We start from the raw sequence: 22277 nt of genomic DNA, 5'->3' as shown, positions 1-22277 counted from the left end.
AACCTGTCACTAGTGACCAGTGGTGGTTTCAGTCAAATCTAGCACCCTACGCTTATATATAACGTGACAGGCCATCATGCTAATAAAATGGAAATGAACTGAAAGGTAGTTGACTCATTTAAGTAAACATTTAATGTCCTGGTGGCTTATAATAAAGAGCACACTGAAGGTGCTTTTAGAATCATAGAATTTTAGAGCTGCTGGAAATTATGCAATATGTATTAGAAGTCTGTTTGCTGTATGGGACTAGGAACATGGGCGTAGGAACCAGACTACTGCTGCTAAGTCGCTTCAGTCATGTCCGACTCTGTGCGACCCCATAGACGGAAGCCCACCAGGCTCCCCTGTCCCTGGGATTCTCCAGGCAAGAACACTGGAGTGGGTTGCCATTTTCTTCTCCAATGCATGAAAGTGAAAGTGAAAGTGAAGTCACTCAGTCGTGACTGACTCTTCCCGACCCCATGAACTGCAGACTTCCAGGTTCCTCCGTCCATGGGATTTTCCAGGCAAGAGTACTGGAGTGGGATGCCATCGCCTTCTCTGAGGAACCAGACTGCTTGGATCTAAATCCCAGTTCCAATGCTTGCAAGCCTGCCTTGGGCAATTTACCTTATATTTTTGAGTCTCAGTTTATTCTACATAGTTGTTTAGTTGCTAAGTTATATCTGACTCTTTTGTGACCCCATGGACTGTAGCCTGCCAGGCTTGTCTGTCCATGAGATTTTCCAGGCAATACTACTGGAGTGGGTAGCCATTTCCTTTTCCAGGGGATCTTCCTGACTCAGGGATCAAACCCGCATCTCCTGCATTGGCAGGCAGATTCTTTACCACTGAGCCACCTGGGAAACCCTCTATCTATTAGTACCTACCTCATAAAATTTTAAGGATTAAGTGAGTGAATGAATGTACATGAGGCTCATAAAACAGTGCCTGGAACATGGTAAGCAGTAAGTAAATTTTAGCCATTAGCTAGTTCTATCCTGTTTTACAGATGAAGGAAATCCAGCCCAGAGATGCCTAGTGACCTTCCCAAAGAGTTGAGACTGGAACTCATGTCTCCTCATTTCCAGAGCAATTTGTTTTCAGTACAAGTTGTAGAATGATGGCAGACAAGCTCTAAAGGCGAGATCTTTATTATTATTTGAAAGATAAGGTGGATAACATTTCGAGAACAATTTAAGAAATCATAAATCTAGTATAACATAGTACATCCTATCTGTGAACATTAAATGTAGAAAGAATGAAAAGTAATGCATGGGGATCATCATGGCATCAAATTATAATAGAAGCTTCCTGAGAGATGAGCCTGAGCCTAGTGCCTTTGGGAAGCGTTGCATTTTGTTGAGAAGATGAACTGGGAAGAAAAGTCGTTTCCAGTGGGAAAAGGGCACAATGGCAGCAATAACCTGGTGTGTGTGAACCAGCAGCTCATGAGGACATGAGCTGTGCTGTAGGGAGCTGAGTTTCATACTGGTGGCTTGCAAGTAGGGTTCAGGTATATGTTCTGTTTGGCCTATGGAGTTTGACAAAAATTTGAGTTGGCTACTTTATCTGTCAAGGTTCTACAGAGAAACAGAACCAAGGATATGTATATATTATAGATTCTACTTCACTTCTAGTGAGCGGTCTGTTCAAATTATTTCTTCTTGATTCAGTTTGGGGGGCTGTATACTTATAGAAAATTGTCCATTTCTTCTAGGCTGCTGAATTTGTTGGCATATAATTGTTCATAGTGATCTCTTATGGTTTTTTGTATTTCTGCAGTTTCAGTTGATATTTCTCCTTTTTCATTTATTTTGTTTATTTAAGAATATGTATATATGTGTGTGTTTGTGTGTGTATGTGTATATAAAGAGATTGATTGATTTTTAAGAATTGATTCATGTGATCATGAGGGTGGTATCTGAAATCTGTAGGGCAGACCAACTAACTGGAAATTCATGAGATTTCCATGTTACATTTTGAAGCAGAATCCTTCATTCCTTCTCTCCAGGAAATGTAAGTTTTTTGCTCTTAAGGCCTTCCACTGATTGTATGAGTCCCTCCCACATTATTGAGAGTAATCTCCTTTGCTTAAAGTCAAGTGATTGTAAATGTTAGCCACATCTACAAAATCCCTTCACAGCAACACCTAGACCAGTGTTTGATTAAACAGTGGGACACCACAGCCTAGTCAAGCTGACACATAAATTAACCATTACAGCTACAAACATCAAGAGATTTGATTTTATAAGGAAGAGTCAGATTTCTAGCTTGTTTGGAAAACTGGAAAGATCTGGCAGCTCTGGGCCTGTAAGTTCTTTGGATGAGGCTGAACTTCTGAGTTGCCTCAATCTCCATCATGTCCATGGGTAATTTGGGCTTGTGTCTTGAACCCTGAGCAGGGTAGAAAAACCCGAGTTTAGTAAAGAAAGACAAGACTTTGTGATGGGGGACACTGGATCTAAGTTCAGGAGATAATCCCAGGTATTACAGCAGCAAGAGAGGAGCTTAGAGACTGTCAGATCAGTGACTTATCTATGGAGGCTGCTTGGCAAGGGGAAGAGGCAGTGGTGGGAGTGGTAGGGTCTGGTTTCTTTGTGTGCTTTAATCTAGAAGCTCTCCTTTAATCTGGCTTGGGGCTGCTCAAAAGTTTGAAAATCACTCCTCAAGATCTGCATGGCCATTTTACAAATGAAGAAACTGTAGCCCAGATTCAGTTTGGTTTTCACGTGACAAGTGATAGAAAGCCTTTGATTGCTTTTTCCTAAAATATTGCAGTATATTTGATTTACAATGTTGTGTTAGTTTCAGGTATGAAGCAAAATGATTCATATATATATACTCTTTTCTAAATTATCACAAGGTATTGAATATAGTTCCCTGTGCTATATAGTAGGTCCTGGTTCTCTACCTATTTTGTATATAGTAGCTTGTATCTTTTAATTCCAAACTCCTAATTTATCCCTCTCTGCTTTGGTAGCCATAAATTTGTTATCTCTATAGAGATAAGAATAGAAATAAGAATATAAGATTATAAGAAAATAAGAAAGATTAGAAAATAAGAAAATATAGGAAAATAAGAATATATTCTTATAAGAATATAAGATCTTATAGAGATAAGAATAGAAATGTCTATTTCTGTTTTGTAAATAAGTTCATTTGTATCAATTTTTTAGATTCCATGTGTAATGGAATTTGTCATATGTATTTGTCTTTCTCTGACTTACTTTATTTAATATGATAATCTCTAGGTCCACCCATGTTGCTATAAGCGGCATTGTTTCATTCTTTTTATGGTTGAATAGTATTCTACTGTATATATATATACACACAGACACACACACACACACACAGACACACACACACACACACACACACACACACATATATATACACACACACACCACATCTTCCTTATCTATTTGTCTATTGATGGGCACTTGGATTACTTCCATGTCCTGGCTATTGTAAGTACTGCTGCTATGAACACTGGGGTGCACGTATCCTTTTGAATTAGAGTCTTCTCTGGATATATGTCCAGGAGTGGGATTGCTGGAATATATTGTAAGAAAACCTCTGATGACTTTTAAACATGGAAAGCCATCCATCATATGTAAGGTTGATCAGGCAAGAAATAACTGAAGCAGTGAGAGATTGGGAGCAGGAGGGCTATGAAGAAACCATCTCCATGTTGGAGTACTCACAGTCTAGACCAGGTAGTGGCTCTGAAAATAAAAAAAAAGAGCAGGAGTGGTAATTGGAGACAGGCCAGAGATAAGTAACAAAGGGGTGGGCAGAGGCAAAGGAATCTCCAAGGTATCAAGCCTGAAGACCAGTAAGAAAATGATACTTGTGGCAGAAATTGGAAAACTTGAAAAGAATTCCATTGAAGGGCCAACTACTTTCATATCACTTACTGTATTTGGGCTGCACCTTTATTTTTGACTAGGCTTAACTGACTTCATCCATTCCATGAAACAAATTAATGTCTTTGTCTCTGAGGATTTGTTGACAGCAGGTGCCAGGCAAAATCTAGTATTTGATGGGAATGACAGAAAATGTTATAAGTGTGCAAAGTACACTTACACTTTAGATTCTAAAAGATTTATTTAAAGACTTTAAAGTCTTAATGCTTACAGATAAATGAAAAACTTTAAATACGTAGAAGATAAGCCTATGTAATATTAAATAACTTAAATTCTTGTAAAAGAAAAGTGTGTGAAATAAATAATGTGCATTTAACCTCTGTGATGAATTGTAGAAATAGCTTTAATTAGCTTCGGTGTGACTGCCTTTATGCTGTTATGTCTATTCGCACCTACCATGCGTGAACGTGTGAAAGTGTTAGTTGCTCAGCCATGTCTGACTCTTTGCGACCCCATGGATTGTAGCCCACCAGGCTCCTCTGTCCATGGAAATCTCCAGGCAAGAATACTGGAGTGTGTAGCCATTCCCTTCTCCAGGGGATCTTCCCTAGCCAGGGATTGAACCTGGGTCTCCTGCACTGCAGGCGGATTCTTTACCATTTGAGCCACCAGGGAAGCCCCAGCACCTACCACAGTGCCCTTCAATTAACAATTTGATTTTAATAAAATTTGATCTTAATGTAATATAATTATAATAGAATATGTATTTTATTAATGAACTGGTCTTGTGCTCAATCTGGATTAAACTCTGCCCAATTTCATCCTTAGATACTTCTTAAATAGTCTTTTTCAAAGTGCTTTGTTTATATATATATATCCAAGGTCAGAACATCTTTAAATTCAATACAAAGGAATTCTCTAAGTTCATCACTGACCATTTAAACCATATTAGCATCCTTACTAATACATTGTGTATATGCCATATTGTATATAGCATATATGTTATATATGCTCATGTTCTGTATAACAACATCATTAAAAGAATCTGTAAACTATAAGACCTGTTAGAAGACTATAGGAGAATAGAGAAGTAGAGGAGACAAAGATGAGTTTAAGAGGATGAAGACTGAAGACTGGATTTTAGGAGAAGACTACAGTTAGGAACAGAAGAAAAAGGCAAATCCAGCCACTCAAACAAATAAAGAAAAACTACGTGGTGAAACAGGAAAACCTGGTATCAGAGAAATCAAAGGAAAAGAGCTTTCTGGGAGAGGGTAAAGGCAGATGGTAGCTAACAGCTGAGAAGCAGCCAGTGGGAATGAAGGGATCACTGAATTTGGTCAGGACGTGTTTGGTCCTGATGTGGAGAGAACAGTTTCAGGGGCTGATAGTTGTCAAATCGAGATGACAGTGGATAGGAGAGGATGAAAGACGTTGGTTGAAATTCAAAGGAAGTTTTGAGCATCTTTAGCCAAGCATTCTCTGCTGGGTCTGTTGAAGAGCCTCATTACCTCAATTAATGACTGAAATAAACCTTTTAAGTGTCTATTCATACTCAAAACAAAGACTACAGTTTTGTTGTTGTTGTTGTTGTTACATACGCAAGACAGGAGTTCATTAGTCAGGGAGCAAACAGCCTAATGATCTGCCCAGGTAGTTTGTAGCTGTGGTATTACTAAAATGGCTTGGATTAATATCCCCTTTACCACAGATTTATCTGTTCACAGAGACAAAAGAGACTGTCAACTATAGAAATAAAATTTTGGTCTCTAGATCTATGGATCTAAGAGCAGATTCATAGCAGAAAACAAGCCTGACAGAAAACAAGGAATCAGGTCATAGAAATTACAGCAAATTTTCTAAATTGTAACTGATGAGTCACCATGGGACCATTTTAGAAACTACGTGGGGGACCCCCTCACCACCTCTCCTATCACAAGCTTTTGGGTGTATCTGAATCTGTCGGCCATTCTCTCTTTTGAAAATATCCTACCTTGGTTCATCTGACACCAGCTCTTGTCTAGTTCTTTTCCTCTCTGACTGTCCCCAGGTCTCCTGGATTGCTTTTTCTCTGGCAGCCCTATAAAGGGTGCTTTCTCCTCCCAGATACAGTCACCAATTCTCTTCTTTCTTGATGCCTTTTCCTGGAAGGTCTCATATCCTCCTATGGCATCACCTGTTTCCTGTCCTCAGGTGATCTCAAATCTACCTGCTCTGTTCCTTTCTCCTAATCTTCATTTTTATAGTCCCAGCTGCCTATTCAACAGCTCCTTGAAGAGGCTTCCCAGGAACCTTGAACTCAGTATGTCAAGAATCAAACTTGCATCTCTTTACCCAATGCCTCATTCCCCTCCAAACCTGTTCTTCTCCCCATGGTTGATGGCTGCAGCATCTACCCAGCCATTTGAGCTAGGAAACTTGGAGTGATCCCTGGTGTTTTCCTCTGTCCACCTCCCATTTCCCATTTGTCTCTGAGTTGTGGCATTTGCCCTTTGACATTTTTCTATTCATTTGTTCATTCAACAAATGTGTCTATTGTGTGCCAGGTACCGGGGTTGCAGCAAGGAACAAGGCAGATAAAGTTCAAGTTCTTAAATAGGCAGTGGACAAATAACTATGAAATGGTAGCTGATATTAAGCTCTAGGAAGAAAAGTGAAGCAGGGTAAGGACACAAAGACTCACAGAAGGGAGTTGCCATTTTAGAAACATTGATTAGAGAAGACTGCTCTGATGAGGTCACAAAGGAAGAGACCTCTGAATAGGAGAGGTAATGATCTCTGTGAGTGTCTGGACATAATCTTGCTTTTGCAGTCTTAGTGGCCCTGCCTGGGTTCAGCCTTCATCACTGCTCCCCTGAGAGCTATTGGGTTCCATGTTTCAAATTTCATATTTCTTGCTCTGCTGTGAACTCTCATTCCTTCCTGGGCCTGGAACATCTACCACATGGTCCAATACATGGAACTCTTTCTAATGCTCTGAACATACCACCCTCTTCACCTGCTTAGACTTGTTTTATGTGTGTTCTTACTTTTGCCTGGAATGCCCGCTTCCCAACACCTCTGCTGTCCACTGCATATCTTTGTAAACAGCCTTAAATCCTTCCTCTTTGTGACCCTATGGACTGTAGCCTGCCAGGCTCCTCTGTCCTTGGGGATTCTTCAGGCAAGAATACTGGAGTGGGTTGCCATGCCCTCCTCTAGGGGATCTTCCCAACCCAGGGATGGAACACAGGTCTCCTGCATTGCAAATGAATTCTTTACTGTCTGAGCCACCAAGGAAGCCCCAAGCAAGGTAAATAAGAATAAATCATTGAATAAAAATTAGCTTAAATTTTTTCCTTTTTTGGGTGACATCTTTGAAATTTCCACAGAAGTTTTATTTTTCCCTCCTCAATACTGCCAAAGCATTTTATACTAGAATCGTCTGGAAGGGTGAGTACATTGTTTCTCTAAAGGGCAAGTAAATAAATATTTTAGGCTTTGCGGGCCAAATGGTATCTGTCAAAATGACTCAGCTCTGCCATTGTAGCATGAAAGCGGCTGTAGACAATTGTAAATGAATAAACATGGCTGTGTACCGATAAAAATTTATTTACAAAAACAGGCAGTGAGCTTCAGTTTGCCGACCCCTGATCTATTGTCATCTTGTTTTAGATTGTAATTATTAGTTGATTTTTCTGCTTGCACAACTAAATTATCAGTTATTTGAGGATAAGTACCCAGGGACTGTGTGTTACTCATTGGTGTCCTAGCCTCTGTCGCTTGTGTTTTCCAAAGATGGGCTACCATGACATCTCCCATTCCCATCTGCTTTTCTGCAGTGTAACCTTCTACTGCCCTTTGAAAGATGAGGTCTCATTCCCCTCCCTTGGATCTGGGGCGTCTCGGGACTTGCTTGTCATCATAGAACATTGCGGAGGTGAAGCTGTGCAATTTCTGAGCCTCTCAGCACTACCTCTGGGGGATCTCCCCCGGAAGTCCAGATGCCATTCTGTCAGAAGCTCAGAACACACGGAGAGACCACCTATGGATGTTCAGCTTGGCAGTTCCAGCTGAGTCCGTTTGAGTCTTCGAAGTTCAGAACCAGACAGGTGAGTCCAGAACTTCCTGGAATTTAAGCGCCCCTCCCCCTTTCATTATTTTTGGTTCCTCAGCCGAGGCACCAGATGTCCTGTTGCAGAGGGGAATTGTGGCCCCCAACTAGCCATAATCAAATTGTAGATTTGTGATGAAATAAATGATTGTTCTTTTATTCTCTAAGTTATTTTTTAATAGATATAATTGGCACATTGTGTAAGTGTAAGGTGTACAACATGTTGAATTGCTACACTTATCTATTGCAAAATCTTAATGACTATAAATCAGGTCACATAATTACCATTTCTTTTGGTGGTATGGATGTTTAAGATCTACTCCTTTAGCAACTTTCAAGTAGACAAAACAGTATTGTTAACTACAATCACCATGTTGTATGTGAGATTTCATTAAGCTTTGAGATGGCCTGTTACATAGCAAAATATAATTGGAATATAATTCATGCTCTGAAGTTTTGGTTTTCTTTTTAACATCAAAGCAATAACAAAATTAAGAACCGGAATGTCATATTGCCTTTGTGTGATTTTTGCTTTAAAATATTTCTGTTTGTGATTTATAGAGGTTTAAGTTAACATTAATGTAAATCCTAGGGACCTTAAACTAACATTTGGAGATGCTTAAACTAAAAATACATTTTCCAGGCAAGGTTGTAAGCCTTCTAACTGGGAGTCTGTCTTCCAAGGAGGTTCCCTCTAGTGGTTGTTTTTGTTGTTGTTGTTGTTTGTTTGTTTTAATAGGATTGTGCTCTCTCTTTTTTTTTTTAAAATATGGATCATTTTTAAAGTCCTTATTGAATTTGTTACAATATTACTTCTATTTTACTTTTTCTTTTTTGACTGCGAGGCATATGGGATTTAGCTCCCCTACCAGGAATCAAACCTGCATCCCCTGCCTTGAAAGGTGAAGTCTTAACCCCTGGACCACCAGGAAAATTCCTAGGCATCTAAGCTGTACCATAGGACTTGTTGATTAGCATAGGAGATGTTAGGAATAATATTTCACTGGTGGAATCCACAGTGTAAATGATATGTGGTTAGTTAAATCACTGCAGATGGTGATTGCAGCCATGAAATTAAAAGATGCTTACTCCTTGGAAGAAAAGTTATGACCAACCTAGATAGCATATTCAAAAGCAGAGACATTACTTTGCCAACAAAGGTCCATCTAGTCAAGGCTATGGTTTTTCCAGTGGTCATGTATAGATGTGAGAGTTGGACTGTGAAGAAAGCTGAGCGCCGAAGAATCGATGCTTTTGACCTGTGGTGTTGGAGAAGACTCTTGAGAGTCCCTTGGACTGCAGGGAGATCCAACCAGTCCATCCTAAAGGAAATCAGTCCTGGGTGTTCTTTGGAAGGAATGATGCTAAAGCTGAAACTCCAGTACTTTGGCCATCTCATGCAAAGAGTTGACTCATTGGAAAAGACTCTGATGCTGAGAGGGATTGGGGGCAGGAGGAAAAGGGGATGACAGAGGATGAGATGGCTGGATGGCATCACTAACTCGATGGACGTGAGTCTGAGTGAACTCCGGGAGTTGGTGATGGACAGGGAGGCCTGGAGTGCTGTGATTCATGGGGTTGCAAAGAGTCTGACATGACTGAGCGACTGAACTGAACAAAGACTTAATGGGTCCTACCTCTCTTGATTAAATAAGCCATAAGAATAAACAGGAACAGCAGGAAAACATGTTTGGAGTTAGGACCCAAGATCTAGAATACCATTTGTCCTGTGTTCCCTACTCAGTGGATGCCACCTGATAACCCTAGGATTATCATTGCCTCTGACTTAGAAGGCCCTCTACTTGCAGTATGCTAATTGGAGTATGTTATTTAGGACAGAAAACAGGGACTTCTCTTAGAGTTACCAGGTTTTCCTCCTGATTATGAAGCTATTTCTGTTCAGGGCAACATTTGGTCTGAGATTTTGAGTATGACATCCACCCAGTAGTGAGTTTGTAGAGGAAAGAGTCTTCCTTCTAATCTGACAGTTGTTGATTGATTAAATTAGCTTTGGTTGATTTGCAACACTGAAGTGTTGATATCCCTGTCCTAGAAAGGTGAACTCAACTCCTGCTTACATTGGGTTTCAAATTTCAGGAGAAAAGAAAGTTCTTTTTTGTCAGGCAGTGTATCAAATGGGGACAATTGCTGTTGATGATGTGATAGACAGTATACTAGGGGGCATTTATGAATCAGCACCATTTCTGATTGTGTCTGTGTCTTCCCCTGGAATGTGACACAGCACCATCTTGCCCAGGATTGAAAATTGTGCCTAATGAACGATGACCAAGAGGTTCATGAGTAGTATCAGTTAGCACAGAAGAATCTCTTACATACCTTTGAGTGCCATTTTGTTTCACTTCACATGTTACTCGACAACAAATTTTGATTTGCAGACTCTAATGGATGTGGAATTGGCATTGATCTTTCAGATGTGCTATTTATTTGAGAGCAATGTAAGCAAAGAGGGCTACAGAATGTGTTAATGACCCTAAAGAAGATGCAATACAATGTATGTAATTACCAGTCAGCCCATACTTTTAAAAATTTTATTTTATTAAACTGTAGTTGGTTTACAATGTGTTAATTTCTTCTGTACAGAAGTGATTCAGTCATACATATGTATACATTATTTTTTGTATTCTTTCCCATTGTGGTTTATCACAGGATATTGAATGTAGTTCCCTTTGCTATGCAACAAAATATATAATAAGTTGCATTTGTTAATCCCAAACTCCCATTTCTTTGCTCCCCTATTCTCCCTCCCCCTTGGCAACCACAAGTCTGTTCTGTATGTCTGTGAGTCTTTTATAGATAAGTTCATTTGTGTTATATTTTAGATTCTACATATAAGTCATATCATATGATATTTATTGTTCTCTATCTGACTTTCTTCACTTAGCATGGTAATCTCTAGGTCCATCCATATTGCTGCAAATGGTAGTATTTCATTCTTTTTTATGGCTGAGTAGTATTCCATTGTATATATGTACCACATCTTCTTTATCCATTCGTCTGTCAATGGACATTTAGGATGTTTCCATGTCCTGGTTATTGTGAACACTGCTGCTATGAACATAGGTGTGCATGTATCTTTTTAAATATGCCTAGGAGTGGGATAATCAGCCCATCTTTAAGAGACCTCCCTGGCTGCAAAGAACAGAGGGCCATCTAGTTTGTCACTGCGGACATCAGTGGCTGCTTCTTCCTTGGATTCACAACTGTATTCTCAAAGTCTGCTGAGGTGTCCCACAGCCATCTCAAAACCAATGGCCCAAAGCTGAACACCTCATTGCTTCTGCTCAAACCTCTTCTTTCTGCGTTCCCTATGTCAATAAATGACACTGACACCTACTCAGAGGCATAAGTCAGATATCTGGGGCTTCTCTTTGACCCTTCCTGCTTCTCACGCACTGCACTTGGCCAACCTCACTTTCTGTTGATTCTAGCTACAAAATAGCTTTCAGAATACCTCCACTTCATTCTGCCCTGCAGCCACACCCCTGGTCCAGGGAGCCCCACTGTCACGCCTGGATGACCTAATACCACCTGATTTTCTTCATCCTCTTGCAGTAGGATATCAATTGGTTAAAAACATATATTATTTTACTCCTATATTTTTCTGGTTCCCTTTTCCACATTTAAGTATGTATAATAAAATCTACACTAAATATTTACCATAAAGAATTGGGAGAAGCAGAATCTAAAACATTCAATAATTTAAACTGTGTGGGTTGAGTTATTTCCTGAGTAATGGAACGCTTAGGGTGAGTCCAGGTAGCTAGCTGGCCAGGAGTTCTGTGGGTCTGCAGGACCATCTTGCTGGTAGTGGTTCATGATAGCTTTCACATCAGTGCGGACCTTTCTGAGTGTTCTGTGCCCCCAAGGACTTCCAGGACTATTCCAGTGGTTGGAGAAATTTCCGGGTCTGTTGCAGAAATCTACCCTCCTCCCTGCTCTCTCATTTGGGGTTGCCTGCCATCTTCCCATCTAGCTTTGCTCTTCCTTCCATATCACTCTCTCACATGTCCTAGGAATTTTATGATCAACTGATCCTTGTTTGAGGATGGGGGCTGGATGGAGGACTGGAGTTCATGGCTGAATTAGGACCACAGAGGGTGTGGGTGAGGTCAGCTCTCTGGTTACGCCAGCAATTGGTGGCCAGTCTTTGGACTAGGATCATTATTGTTTGGTTACATATGATGTTAGGGAAATATGTTGATATTGATATTTATAAACAGTATTAAATCACGTGTACATACACAGTAAAAAAACAAAGAAACAAGCAACAAAAACTATAAAACATGGCTTGGTCAAAATAATCAGCAACTTACGAAAACTGCTTACAACTCATGCATAATTACTATGCAACAAAATATTAAATAGACACACCCATAAAGATTCCAGATGTGCTTTTCTGCACAGTCTTGATAATGCTAAACTCAAGTCACAAATGCACAGTTATCAAAGTTTTTGCATGTGTCGCCTGATTCTTTGCATAAAATAAATAGAAGTTGCACTCTCTGTGACTATGTTAAATTCTTAGCATTTATGTATCTTTATAGACATTTTGTGCTAGAAAGTTGGATGAGATGTTTGAAAATGGATACTCCGCTGTGGGCCAAACATGTGATGCCCTGGAAGCCGTATCGGAGCCCTTTAAAAGTGGGGGAAAAGCTGGGGTGAAGCCAGTGAGTGGGCCCAAGGCTTCTGAAGAAGAGTAAGAGTCAGGACCAAAAATGACCACGATGAGCATGAGTTCACACTAAGTCCATGGAAGCAGAGATCACTAAGTGAACAAAGTCTCTTGAGGTGTAGACTCTAGAATCAGTTCCTCAGAACTAACCCCAGAGAGAGCAATCCCATGAAGTTGTAGTAGTATCGTCAGAGCCAGAACTATGCAGGCCTTGAGAGACGCATACCCAGTAAAATGAGACACCAGCTTTTTGATGATCTTGATTAATATACTTTTGGTGTCAGGAGTGACATAAAGATTTTGCTAAAGTAACAAGATGCCTGAAGCTGTGGAGACTACATACCTGAAAACAGAAAGTATAAAAATGGAGGCATTCAGATTTTCTTACTAATTCCAGCTACTGCTTATAAAAACTGTCATCTTTTATTTCCTTGAGTGTTAGTCATACTTCTAAAAGCGTTACTGGAAACTGCCTGCTGCCTGCATTGCTGCAAAATTCATAGGGCAGGAAAATGGAAACGTAAGTGCTTGTCTTTTTTATTAGAATTGATTTCAGAAAATTATGTTGACCTCTACAACAAAATGTGGGCCATTATCTATTTCTAAATCTGTCAGTTATGCTTGGGGTTTGACCTTTGACCTGGTGTCTTTTTTTACCACACGAGTAGAAGAAAATATATCCTGAGAGACAGGCAAGCTAAGTAAAGGACATTTGCAGAGGCAAACCTGGTGTTTAGATATTTAGATGAAGCACAATTTAATCAAAATTAGTCATGCAGATATGCTCTCATTTTTGCTAATGATATTCTGGAGAATGCAGAGTAAACTTCTTTTACCCACATTTCGACTGAGAAATGAAGACATTTGCAGAAGTTACGAGAAGCAGGCAACATTAAAAGCAAATGCATTTTTAATTTTTCTTTGTTACAATTCTGTTTTTTTTAAAAGAGCAGTGCGTTTCAAATCACAGCATTAATCAAGAGAAGTATAATTCTGCATAGTTAATGGGGGCTGACTCAGCCAATTCTTTTTTCCAGTGCTTATAGTTATTGTTTGTGAAATTACTTTTGAAGCCAAACCCTTTCTAAAATGCCCCAGATTGGACTTCCCTGGCAGTTCAGTGGTTAAGACTGTGCTTCCAATGCAGGGGACATGGGTTTGATCCCTGGTTAGGGAACTAAGATCCCACATACCATGCAGCATGGCCAAAAAGAAAATGCCCCACATAATTCATTGTACCATAGATTCATGTGGTAAATATCAATCCTTTACTGTGGAATTAAGTGAAATTTGGTCGACATTTTTGTTATTATTACAAACATTTTAAGGAATGATTCGAGTTTGTGTGAAATCTTAGAGTGCACATATTCAATTACTCAGTGTTTTAGGTTTGGTTCCTTAGAAACAGATGCTGAGCTGAGGACTTTCGGGCAAGTAAGCTGGGCTGTCATCCTGCTGTATCAGTCAGTCACTGGCTGTGGGTGCCCAGGGGAGATGTAAGCACCCAGGCACTTAGGTCCTCTGCATGAGGTGGCAAAATAGCTCGGGTAACCCCAGAGCAGTGCTCTGAAGAAGAGTTGGAGGGGTGGGGCTACCAGAATCAAAGGCACATAAAGGGATTCCCAGAAACAATATGGGAGCAAAAGGATATGATCAGGAAGGACAACCAAAGCTGTCCATTGTACTCAGCTCATGTTTACTGAGCACCTACTATGTGCTAATCCTGTTCAAAGCTCTGAGGATTCAGTGGAGTATAAGACCGTGGGGCTTCTGTGCTAGTGTGGGAGACTGATACTACCATAAGTAAGGTAATATAACATGGATAACATAACAGTAATAACGACATGACTCACGTTATGAAGAATATAAACCAGGGCAAGAGAATAGACAGGGATTAGGGATGCTAGATTTGATATGGTAATCAGGGTAAGTTAAATAAACACACTATATACAAAATGTACTTAAGTTTCCAGGGTCTATCCTTCAGGGAAGTACTGGCATTGTGTATTGTTTCTTCCTAGCCATGGGAACTCCTTTCACATGGAGCTCAGAGAAGGGAAGTAAACCTATTTGAATAAAACTATCACAATAGGTATTCTTGACATAGGAACAATAAACATAAAGTAAAAGACCTTAAAAATTTTCCCTTGGCATTTATTCCTAAATTCTGAATTCACATATTGGGGAAAGCAGGGAAAGAAAACTGGTTTTGTATGTTAAGAGTCCTGATAATAAATATCTGTTGGTAAGCTTCTCGATTCTGATTAAGAGCTTTTTAAAAAAAATCCAAGTTGTTTGGGGGAGAATGAGTAAAAGAGGAGGAAAACACAGTCATTCGGCTTAGAGCATAAAACTACCTGACATTTTAAGTGGAAGACCCTGGACAATCTAAATGACACAGTAGACTTTTGAAGAAGGATATGTGATGAGGTTGCAGAGGTGACAATCAAGGTCAAATGCTGTGTCTTCTGTTTCAGAGGTGACTGGACTCTTGGTCACTGACTCAAACTAAAACTCACAATTGACTACCAACCTCTTAATACCTGCGGTTATGTTGCACGGGATATTACTGGGGAGTGCCATTTTAGAAATTCTTTCCCCTGATTATGTCATCTCAGGAAACTTCTGGTAACCTCATTTAACTACTGTCTCACCACACCCTAATTTTTCTTTGGTCTTTTGGGCCAGAGTGATAGGCGAGAGGTGGTGGTAGATGGGGCCAAATAAGAATTTGCTAGAAGAAACAGAATAGTTTTCTTTCTCATTTGTTCTCTATGATGAATGTTTCAGGGTTCTTCTAGTTGGGAAGAAATAAGGTAGGGCATAAATTATAATGGCCACACTGTGTACTTTTTAGTAGGTAATGCTTCCCAGCTCTGTTTTATTAGAAAAAACATATACAATGTTAAGAATTTAGACTAATGTGGATTTTGAAGTTTCATCAATGAGCATTAATATTATAAAAATGCCACATTTTATTATAATTTAAAAATTAAATGTTATTTAGTCACCAAGTCATGTCTGACTCTTTGTGACCCTATGGACTCCAGCACACTGTCCTGATTAATATTGGTTAAATAACAATCAATTCATTTAAATAATTTAATGTAATAATCTTAAGTTATATGACTATGCCAGGCAGACACCTATTTTTAAAGCAAAAAAGTACTGTTAATGGCCAATGAAATATATTACCGCAAAGGAGATCACATATTTCCCTCCTTTGTTTATCCTAACTATGAAGACAATCACCTGGGGACTGTAAAATTGGGATAAACCAAGAGCTATTTATCACTCAACAGTATTTATTAATTACTGGAAAATTTTTAAGGTCTTTTACATTATGCTTATTGTTCCTATGTCAAGAATACCTATTGTGATCAATGCAAAGAAACAGAGGAAAACAATAGAATGGGAAAGATTAGAGATCTCTTCAAGAAAATTAGAGGTACCAAGGGAACATTTCATGCAATGATGGGCAATAAAGGACAGAAATGGTATGGACCTAATAGAAGCAGAAGATATTAAGAAGAGGTGGCAAGAATACACAGAAGAACTATACAAAAAAGATCTTCACAACCCAGATAATCACAATGGTGTGATCACTCACCTAGAGCCAGACATCCTGGAATGCGAAGTCAAGTGGGCCTTAGGAAGCATCCCTATGAACAAAGTTAGTGGAGATGAGGGAATTCCAGTTGAGCTATTTCAAATCCTAAAAGATGATGTTGTGAAAGTGCTGCACTCAACATGCCAGCAAATTTGGAAAACTCAGTAGTGGCCACAGGACTGGAAAAGGTCAGTTTTCATTCCAATCCCAAAGAAAGGCAATGCCAAAGAATGCTCAAACTACCGCACAATTGCATTCATCTCACACGCTACTAAAGTAATGCTCAAATTCTCCAAGCCAGGCTTCAGCAATACATGAACCATGAACTTCCAGATGTTTAAGCTGGATTTAGAAAAGGCAGAGGAACCAGAGATCAAATTGCCAACATCTGTTGGATCATCAAAAGAACAAGAGAGTTCCAGAAAAACATCTACTTCTGCTTTACTGACTATGTCAAACCCTTTGACTGTGTGGATCACAATAAACTGTGGAAAATTCTGAAAGACATGGGAATACCAGACCACCTGACCTGCCTCCTAAGAAATCTGAATGCAGGTCAAGAAGCAACAGTTAGAACTGGACATGGAACAACAGACTGGTTCCAAATAGGGAAAGGAGTACGTCAAGGCTGTATATTATCACCCTGCTTATTTAACTTATATGCAGAGTACACCATGAGAAATGCTAGAGTGGATGAAGCACAAGCTGGAATCAAGATTGCCAGGAGAAATATCAATAACCTGACATGCAGATGACACCACTCTTATGGCAGAAAGCAAAGAAGAACTAAAGAGCCTCTTGATGAAAGTGAAAGAGGAGAGTGAAAAAGTTGGCTTAAAACTCAACATTCAGAAAACTAAGATCATGGCTTCTGGTCCCATCACTTCATGGCAAATAGATGGGAAAACAGTGGAAACAGTGACAGACTTTATGTTTTTTGGCTCCAAAATCACTGCAGATGGTGACTGCAGCCATGAAATTAAGAGACACTTGCTCCTTGGAAGTAAAGTTCTGACCAAATTAGACAGCATATTAAAAAGCAGAGACGTGTCATTGCCAACAAATGTTTGTATGGTCAAAGCTATGATTTTTCCAGTAGTCATGTATGGATGTGAGAGTTGTACTGTAAAGAAAGCTGAGCGCTGAAGAATTGATGCTTTTGAACTGTGGTGTTGGAGAAGACTCTTGAGTCCCTTGGACAACAAGGAGATCCAACCAGTCCATCCTAAAGGAAATGAGTCCTGAATATTCATTGGAAGGACTGATGCTGACGCTGAAATTCCAATACTTTGGCCACCTGATGCAAAGAACTGACTCATTTGAAAAGATCCTGATGCTGTGAAAGATTGAAGGCGGGAGGAGAAGGGGATGACCGAGTATGAGATGGTTGGATGGCATCACCGACTTGATGGACATGAGTTTGAGTAAACTCTGGGAGTTAGTGATGGACAGGGAGGCCTGGCATGCTGCAGTCCATGGGATCACAAAAAGTCGGACAAGACTGAGCAACTGAACTGAACTGAATGGGCAATGAAATATATTACAGCAAAGGAGATCACATATTTCCCTCCTTTGTTTATCCTAACTATATAAACAGTCATCTGGGGACTGAAATTGGGATCAACCAAGAGCCATTTATCACTCAACAGTATTTATTGGTCACCTAGGTGCTAGAGATACAATGGTGAAGACCACAGATGAACCCTGCCCTCATGGAGCTTATATTCTAAAAGCAGGGACACACACACAGATACATACATGCTATGAAAAGTGTTATCAAGAAAATTAATGGAGCAATGCGATAGAGCTAGGGTTGGCAAACTTTCTGTAAAAAGCCAGATAATAAATATTTTAGATTTGTGGTTATACAATCTCTGTCTTAACTACTCAGTTCTGCAGTTGTGGTGGGAAGGCAACCACATATAGTATGTGAATGAATGGACATGGCAGTGTTTCAATAAAATTGTATTTACAAAAACAGCAGGTGAACAGGTGGTGGGCCAGTTTTGCTCGAGGGATATTTTAATACTTTAAAGCCTCCTGGGGTAGAGAGGCACTTGGGGTGGGGATGGTGACTTTGGACCTGGGCGTTTAGAGAAGAGTCCTCTGGGGAGAAGCATTTGAGACGACAGCAGGATGAGGAGAATCCAGCCAGGCGAAGCCTGGGGGAGGGGTGTTTTAAGCAGAGGGAAGAGATCTATCAAAGATTTGTGGTAGAAATAGGCATGTCCCCTTGATGTGGGTGGCTGTCTCATTTTTGCTGTGTGATTTTGAACAAGCCACTGAATTCCTCCAGCCCTTTCCTCATGAATAGAAGTTAAGATAATAATACTCTGCTTATAGGCTTTTTATGAAGTAATATGTGTGTGTGAAAGCATTTTCTGGGCAAATTTAGGTAATATTGTTAATAACTGGGGTTTAGAAAAATAAGTGTGAATAAACTTTAACATAATTAAGATTTGGGCATTAAAGTACTGATGATCTATAGTAGCTCTTCATAATTTACTGCTGCTGCTGCTGCTGCTAAGTCGCTTCTGTCGTGTCCAACTCTGTGCGACCCCATAGACGGCAGCCCACCGGGCTCCCCCGTCCCTGGGATTCTCCAGGCAAGAACACTGGAGTGGGTTGCCATTTCCTCCTCCAATGCATGAAAGTGAAAGGTGAAAGTGAAGTCGCTCAGTCGTGTCTGACTCTTAGTGACCCCATGAACTGCAGCCTACCAGGCTCCTCCGTCCATGGGATTTTCCAGGCAAGAGTACTGGAGTGGGGTGCCATTGCCTTCTCTGATCATATTTTACAACTGGTATCTTATTTCATCTGTACTAATATTTAGTAACCAGTTTATCCCTGGCCAACTACTTCTCGATTTTATTCACCATCTTATCAGTATTTTAAGATGTATATATGTTTAACAAATAGTTGTTGAATTGTTTTTTTATTTGTTACTCAGAAGCAAAAAAATATTGTGAGACTCACAGACCTCAGAGTTTTATTTATTTATTTATTTGGCTGCACTGCTTATGGAATCTTAGTTCCCTGACCAGAGATTGAACCCTCACCTGCGGCAGTGAAAGCATCGAGTCCTAACTACTGGACTGCCCTCAACATTTTATTTCTGTGAGAGCCTCCTGGGCAACTGATGAGCCAACAATCTGGCTAAGCTGGGCCTCAGAATTCCTTCCTCATGCAGTCAAAGGCCTGGGAGCAGTGTGCCCTATAAATCCATTTGTGACCTGCTCTGTGCGTTATTATAGCTTGTCTCCTCTTGTGCCTCTTCCCCTATTGCATACTTTACCCTAGGTGTAGGTCCCCAATCTTCAGTTTTGATGTCAAATCCACGCCTCTGGTGTCGTCAGGCTATGAACCCATCTCTGCCCCACTCTGATCCTTTAAGGGAGATCAGCAGGAGGAGAGAGAAGGGTACTGGGAAATGTATTACCCAGGTCTAAGTACTCTTGCCTGGAAAATCCCATGGACGGAGGAGCCTGGTGGGCTGCAGCCCATGGGGTCGCTAAGAGTCGGACACGACTGAGTGACGTCACTTTCACTTTTCACCTTCATGCATTGGAGGAGGAAATGGCAACCCACTCCAGTGTTCTTGCCTGGAGAATCCCAGGGACGGGGGAGCCAGGTGGGCTGCCGTCTATGGGGTCGCACAGAGTCAGATAGGACTGAAGCGACTTAGCAGCAGCAGCAGCAGCAAGCATCACCAATGTGAAAACTAGCCAGAGACCACTGCCTCACTTTACCCAAGATAAGAACTCAGCAGAATGAGAGCAGACCCACAACAGAGGCTTGTCTCTAAGCTTTTCTTTTTAAATTTTATTAAAGTATAGTTGATTTATAATGTGGTGTTAATTTCTGCTGTACAGCAAAGTGACTGTATTTATTTGTAAAGTGACTATACATATATTTACATTTTTTCATATTCTTTTTAATTATGGTTTATCACAGGATATTGAATATAGTTCCCTGTTCTATACAGTAAGTTCTTGTTGTTTATCCGTTCTCTGTATAATAGTTTGTATTTGCTAACCCCAAACTTTCAATCCATCCCCCACCCCACCTCCATCCCTTGGCAACTGCAAATCTGTTCTCTATATCTGTCAGTCTTTTTCTGTTTCATGGATAAGTTTATTTGTGTCATATTTTAGATTCCACATGTAAGTGTTATAATACAATATTTGTCATTCTCTTTGTGATTTATTTCATTTAGTACGATAATCTCTAGGTCCATCCTTGTTGCTGCAAATGGCATTATTCATTCTTTTTTATGGTCGAGTACTGTTCCATTGTATATATGTACTACATCTTCTTAATCCATTCATCTGTCAGTGGACACTTAGGTTGCTCCCATATCTTGGCTATTGTAAATAGTGCTCCTATGAACACTGGGTGCATGCATCTCAAAGTTTTTCTTTTTCACAAAGGAACTGTCCATCAAAAATGTGGGAGTGAGAAAGAAACTAGATTCTCTTGTGTATAGTAATGTGACTTCCTGACTCTGTGGAAGGAAAAATGTTGATATTACTAAATAGTTTTTTCCTCATTATGGGTCTAGACTGTTCGTGAGCAATCATGTTTGTCCCTGAAGGATGTGTGAATGGACTTGGTGTAATGGGTCAACTTGTGAAATAACAGGTATTAGGAAACAGGTGAATGCCCTCAGCTCACCCTTGTGGGGAATCTGCAAAAGAAGAGTGAGTGGGAGGGCTATGCTCACTCTGGGCAACCCCTCACCTTCCAACCCCTGGTCATCTAGAGGACCAGGAGGGTATCAATGTCTAACTGTTGATTGTCTTGCTGAAGACCCTGCTGAAAGGCCTGGGTGAGGGATGTGCTCTAGTTAGGGGGAGGAGGGTAGATTCTGGGATGAAAATGGGTCCCTTTAGGTGAGGGGCACAGTTTTCCAGAAGAGATGATTTTCCTTCTGAAAATGAAAGGCAAGAATCTCTTTGAGGGAGATGCTTAGATATGAGGGCACTGGATTCAAGATGTGATCAGATTGGGTCTGAGCCCAAGCAGAACCCTGTTGTGAACAGTCAACATCTTAGGTTCTTGTTGCCTTTGGACTCTGAAGGAAGTCCAACCTAACACCCAGCTTAACCTTTTCCTGCCTATGTTCCCTTTAAAATGACCTTGTGTGTGTTTGTGTGTGCACTCAGATATGTCCGACTCGTTGCAACCCAGGGACTGTAGCCCATGGAACTTTCCAGGCAAGAAAGTAGCCATTTCCTTCTCCAGGGAATCTCACTGACACAGGAATAGAATCCATGTCTCTTCTGTCTCCTCCACTGGCAGGCAAATTCTTTGCCAGTGGAGCCACTGGGGAAGCCACTAAAGAAGTTGTTCCAAACAGCTGGTGTGGATGAATTGAGGGGTGAGGCAGGATTGCAGGGTCAAGGAGCAAAAGGGAGGTTCTTTGTTGTGTTTGCAGACCCAGCAAGGAGCAGTGGGACCATGAGTGGGGTCTTCAGCAAAGAGAGGGCCACCAAGGCTGTCAGTCTAAAGAAGAAACTCTTTGTCTTGGAACTTTCCCAATTCTTCATCCTTCTGTCCAAATGTGGGAGCTCAGAAAGTAGGAGGGGAGATTTCAAATGTAAGGTATAATTTATTGATAACAGGATTCCTTGAATTTTAATTTATGATTAAAACTTTAAGCTGAAACACTATAATTCTTGTGACATTCAGATATTAGCCAAGACATTAGGCAAAAAAAAGTTGCATTCAGAGGTAAGAAATTTGATTGTACTACTGAAATCTTATCTCCTGGACCATTATACACTGCATTTACCATGAGGTCAGTCCTGGAAGAAGACAATGGCAGAATTTACTATCTAAAACTCAGAAAAGCAAGGATAGACATGTCACTGGCTAAGTGGTGGATAGCCATAGAATGTGCTTGTGTTGAATAATGTATTTCTGAGCTCGCAAAGGAGGGGGCCTTCAAAGAGCACATGAATACATTTAACAGGATAAGGTGCAATCAGAGATGATTAGAAGCATCGATGAAGCTGATTACTAGACAGA

Source organism: Bubalus kerabau, chromosome 8 (genome assembly GCF_029407905.1).
Source record: "Bubalus kerabau isolate K-KA32 ecotype Philippines breed swamp buffalo chromosome 8, PCC_UOA_SB_1v2, whole genome shotgun sequence".
In the NCBI taxonomy this organism is placed as follows: Eukaryota; Metazoa; Chordata; class Mammalia; order Artiodactyla; family Bovidae; genus Bubalus; species Bubalus kerabau.
Note: the sequence above shows the minus strand (reverse complement) of the source record.